This window comes from Dermacentor andersoni, chromosome 7, assembly GCF_023375885.2.
Source record: "Dermacentor andersoni chromosome 7, qqDerAnde1_hic_scaffold, whole genome shotgun sequence".
NCBI lineage: Eukaryota > Metazoa > Arthropoda > Arachnida > Ixodida > Ixodidae > Dermacentor > Dermacentor andersoni.
In genome coordinates, this window is record NC_092820.1 from 57,109,778 (window position 1) to 57,115,325 (window position 5,548).

At 52.9% G+C, this 5,548-nt stretch overlaps 1 pseudogene; it reads right to left on the reverse strand.

The window, feature by feature from the left end:
• Nucleotides 1-1,689: 1,689 nt before the first annotated feature.
• On the reverse strand, nucleotides 1,690-3,695 carry LOC140219569 (uncharacterized; annotated as a pseudogene).
• Between the last annotated feature and the right edge of the window lie 1,853 nt (nucleotides 3,696-5,548).

The window sequence follows — 5,548 nt, forward strand, 5'->3', positions numbered from 1 at the left end:
GCGGTGGGCCCGGGAGACAGCAAGAGCCGCAGGAGCCCTGGACTAGGGGCGCCTCCCGCACAAAGCAGAAAGACACCTGCTTGTCCTTTCTATTTTTAATAAATGTTTCTCCTCCTCCTCCTCCTTAGAAATAACTATTTTTGTTTTGTTCGGTTAAATTATGCATAAACAGTGTGTACACGTCATATCAGATGGGGAGCTATCGTGGTTTTCGTGACGTCACCTGACAGACAGGTGAAGTTGGAGTGGTTCAAAAATGTTTTTGACAAATCGCAGTGGGCTGATTGCAGAATTGGAATACAAAAGTTTCGAATAGTTTTACGCTATAGCGCCCCTGTTGGCGCAGAAATTGTCGGCTGGTGATGCGACACTGGCCATGTGGCAGAAGGTATGTACAGCTCTCCATTAGCCTCTCTAAGAGGCTACTTGAATCACTGAGTATGTGCCCCTTGTCCGGCCCTGCTATTCTAGAAAATTTCATGACTATTGTCACTGCATATGTGCCAGTAGCTGTGTACCGCTCTTGAGTGAACTAGTTTGACGTTACCTTGGGTACCTAGGCATGTTTCAGTGGTTATTTGCCGCGCTACAATAACACAAAATTTTCTTAAAATGCAAGTGCTGGCTTTACCGCGGTGCTGCTACATGGCGCTGCTTGCGAAGAAGTGAGAGAGAGGAGCCCGACTGCATACACCTTTGGGGCTTGCACGTACACTGTGTCGCTACTTTCCTACCAGTCTGATCGTATAAATGTCAACGTTTATAGTGAAACGTTTCTGCCAGACTATGTAATTTTGCTGCGCGAGGCTTCATCTTCATATGTGAAGAGGAATGGCACGGAATATTTTTCGGCTGCATGAGTTATTCTCCAGAAATAGTAATGCCAAGTAGCGGCTCTTAGCAAGAACAAATTTGCACGCATTCTTTAATACATGTTGCGCCACTCATAATAATCGCAGATCAGGATTACAATGCTGCACAATATGTCAATAAATCGCGTAATGAGCTTTTGTCTCGGTAATTCACGCCGGTTCTAGTTTGTATCCAAGATGCAAATGCGAAACAAATTGATACGTACAGTAACCAATCTGTGTTGTCAAGTTACGGAGATAGAACACGTTCCCTTTAACCCGCTAGTGCAGGACCAATACGGTCAAACTTGTTTATGACGAAGTGCTACGCACGTTCAAAATCCTTGGTTATACAAGTCACTTCGTCGTAAAGGTCACGCACCGTACTGGAGTAGGCAAAGGAGCATATTCGAGAGCGCTGAGCAATTTCTACGAAAGCAAACCTTTACACAACATTAATTTAACAGAAACAGTGAAATAGGTCCTTAGGTTTTGTACACACGTGACCTAAGACAATGGGCGACAGTGGCTAACCGAATTGCACCAATCTTCACAAATTCTGCACGGCGAAATGCAAAGCTATGCAATTAAGCAGCCGATCGTCGAGTGCCGCTATGGCCTTCCTTGTAAAAATCCTTGGTTCGTAACTGCTATCCTAATCAATGTTGCCTTTGTTGGTTTTGGGACATTTCCGCCTCAAATGTATTTGTACATGTCCACGCTTGTCAGGTACGATTACATCAGCATGTCGTAATGAAAGACATTTTATTAGATTGGAGCCAACTTTATTTGTGCCCGCACTTGGCCGCTCGCGCACCCCAACGAGGGCCTACGTCATCTACGAAGTCGCCGTTACACAGCGCGGATCTTCGCTCGCCGTTGCCGGCTTGCTGGGTCTCTGCCTTTCGAGCGCCCCGAGGACCTGCTGGACGGCTCAGAGCTGTTCGCCTTGGTCGTAGCTCCTCACGGCTGCCTCGAGCTGCGGTGGGATCGTTCTTGATTTTGCTTCTTCTGGAGTTTTAACGCAGTCCCACAAGATGTGCGTGTAATCTGCCGTCTCCCTCCGGCAGACTCTGCACTCATCGGGCGGATATCTCCTGGAGTACATGCGATGCATCAGTGCCGGGCTCGGTAGCGATCCGGTCTGGAGCTGTCTCAGTAGTACCGCCTCCGCTCAACTCTGCCTTGGGTGCGAGGGTGGGAGAGTCCTGCGAGCCAGGCGGTAGGCCTTCGTGATTTCGTTGTAGTCCGTCATGCGGTCTTTGGTTCCGAACCACGTTGGACGGTCTGTCACCGAGGCGCGGTTGGTTAGGGCTCGCGCCGCTGCATGGGCCGTCTCATTGTGGTTGTCATTGCGTTCTGACGCGTCGCCCGCGTGCGCCGGCAACCACTTGAGTCTTACTTTTCGGTCTTGTAGCTTGGCCGCTCGCAGTACGCGCTCGGCTTCCCTGGAAATTTTGCCTTTGGCGAAGTTTCGCACCGCCTGCCTCGAGGCACTCAGCACCGTGTGGCAGTCTGCTTAGGCGATGGCCAGGGCGATGGCTTCCCCCTCCGCTTGTTCCGCTCCGGCGCTTCTCACGCTCGCTGCCGTCCTCATGGCGCCGGTTGACGCCTCTATGACAACAACTGCGAAGGCGTTCCGTTGGTTGGCGTTCCGCCCACCTCCACGTAACGCGCGTGCTCTTCGTTGGCTTGCGGGTCGATGAGAGCCTTGGCCCTCACCGCTCTTCTTCCCTTGTTTAACTCGGGATTCATGTTCTTCGGTATGGGGTCGATTCTGGTCTGGCGTCGGACTTCTTCGAGGACGGGGAGCTTCATCCCTACCTCGTTCGAGCGTCCTATTCCCAGGTCGTCCAGTATCTTCCTCCCGGCTTTGGTCATGGACCGCCGCTGTAATTGAGAGTTCTGTTGCGCTTCGGCTATTTCTTTGAGCGTATTGTGTATCCCGAGTTGTAAAAAGCGGGTCGTGCTCGTAGACTCGAACAGGCCCAGCGCCGTCTTGTACGCTCTTCTGATCATCACGTTGATTTTGTTACGTTCGTTTTCCATCCATCTGTGGTAAGCTGCAACGTACGCGACGTGGCTGATGATGAAGAATTGGACGAGCCTAATTAGGCTCCCCTCTCTTATGTCAGCCTTCCGGGAAGTGAGTCGTTTGAGAAGTCGAATCGTGTTGGCTGGTTTTGCCGTGTTATGGGTGATGGTTTCGCCGCTTCTTCCGTGATTTTGGATGACCATGCCTAGGATCCTAATTTTGCCGACCTCAGGGATCACGTTGCCGGATTTGGTTACGATTCTGATTTCTACGTATTCGCGTTGTCTGGTCTTGCCTCTGCTGTTTTTGGTAGGTGGGAGTATGAGAAGCTCCAATTTGCTCGGCAAACATCTCAGTCCGGTGCCTACCAGCTGGTCTTCTATTGCGTCGATGGCGGCTTGCAGCGCGCCCTCGATGCGGGCGTCGCTACCACCGGTCACCCACAGCGTAATATCCTCCGCGTACATGGTGTGCCTGATGTCTCCGATGTCCGCGAGCTTTTCGGCCCCTCCGATCATTACCAGGTTGAACAGCATCGGCTAAATGACCGATCCCTGCGGCATGCCGGTGCTCCCGAGCTTCTTCTCTTGCGTCTGTAGGTCGCCTGCTCGTAGCTCGGTGCTCCTGTCCATGAGAAAGTCCTTGATGTAGTTGTAGGATCTTTCACCCATGTTGAGCTTGGAGACTTGGGACAGAATCGCCCAGTGTTTCCCCATATCGAAGGTGCTCTGCAGGTCGAGCCCGAGGATTGGTTTGTTGCCGCGGGCGCTGCCGCCATCGTCGATTATTTCGTGTTTGAGCTAAAGCATCGCGTCCTGTGTGCTTAGGTGCTGTCTGAAGCCGATCACCTAGGCCGGGTACAGCCCTTCTCGTTCCAGGTAGTCTTGCCCCCTGTTGAGCAGGACGTGCTCCGGTACCTTGTCCACGCACGACCTGAATGAGATGGGCGGGAGGTTATCCTTGTCCGGCGGCTTCGCTGGCTTGGGGATCAGGATGGTATTGCCTGTCTTCCACAGCTTTGGCAGCGCGCCCGCTCTCCAGCACTTGTTGAAGTATTTTGCGAGGTTCTCAATCGAGCCGTCATCGAGGTGGTTCTTGAGCGCCTTATTCGTGACGAGGTCCGGGCCAGCTGCCGACCGGCTGATGAGGTCGTTCAGGGCTGCGCTTACCTTCTCGACGTCGATGTCATGATCGAGCTTCACGTTAGGTAGGCCGCCGTACGGCGCGTGTTGTTCGGTGGGTGTAGTCGGCAGGTATTTGTCGTTAATGCGCCTGGTGGCTTCGTCTCCGCCGTGTACCGGGACCGCCTGATTTATGAGCCTGGCGAGTCTGTCCCTTTGGTATGACTTGGTCTTGGTTTCGTCGAGCAGGTGCCGCAGCAGTTTCCACGTTTTCCCGCTGTGCATCTGCCCGTCTGACGCGTTGCAGATCTCGTTCCACTGTTGCCTGCAGAGCGCGCGGCAGTGATCCTCGATCGGTCAGTTCAGCTCCGCCACCTACTTTTTGAGTCTGCGGTTAAGCCGTTGTTTTTTCAAGCGATTGAGTATCGTCTGTTTTGCTTCGATGAGATGCGCAAGCCGGCTGTCTAATTTGTCGATCTCCGTGCCCGTTTCAATTTTTTTGGTAGCGTCGCGTACGCTCTGGCTGATTTTGGCCATCCACGAGTCGATGTCATCAGTCTCGTCGTCACCGTCTCTCTTCTGGCTTCTGGCGCCTCGAAAGGCATCCCAGTCTATCCATCTGTGTGTTCTGATGCTGGTGCCGTTGTGTTCCGGTATGCCGATTTGCACGATGGGGTGGTCGCTGCCGAGGTGAGTCCCCGTGTCCTTCAAGTCATGGCGCCCCGGATGTTGTTCTTGACGAACGTGTGGTCCGGAGTGGTGTCCCGGGACACGGAGTTACCGATTCTCGTCGGATGTGTCGGGTCAGTGATGAGGGTGAAGTCGAGTTCCGTGGCGTCTTGGTACATATCGCGGCCCCTTGCTGCGTACTTGTTGTAGCCCCAGGCAGGGTTCATCCCGTTGAAGTCTCCGCACGCGATAAGCGTGTTGCGGCCCTCTGCGGTGGTGTCTCTGTGCAGTAATGTCTTGATTCTATGTCTCTCTGCGATTGGTTGCTGTAGACGTTGAGCAGAAATATGCTTCCTTTTCTCTTCGTGCACGCGATGATTTCGGTGAGTGTGTGCTCGATCTTGATATTGCTTTGCAGCTCGTGTTCGATGAACGTGAGTCCCTTCCTGACTAGGGTGCACAGGCCTCTCCCGTTGGGCAGTCCCTTGTGCACTGGGAGGGATGGTGCGTCGGTTAGTGTTTCTTGTATTAGTATAACGTGCGGCTTGCGCGGCCAGTGCAATGTGCTGTTGTACGACTGCTTTCTTCCTTTCGAGGCTGCGACAGTTCTGCTGTCACGCTGTTATACCTGCTTCTGCTGGTGTTGCGTTGGCGGCATGATTGCGTTGGCGTGTACAGGGCTCCCTGGTTGGGCGTATGCTGCGCGAAGAGCGGCGTAAAATTCGGGTGGCTTACGATCGGCTGTAGGGTCCTTTCGATGTAGGTGAATCTGTTCGTGTTCTCGGCTTGGTAGGTCTCCATTGTTTGTTTCAATGCTGTCAATGCTGCGATGTTCGCCGTGATTAGCTGTTCGAATTTAGTGAATGTCGCTT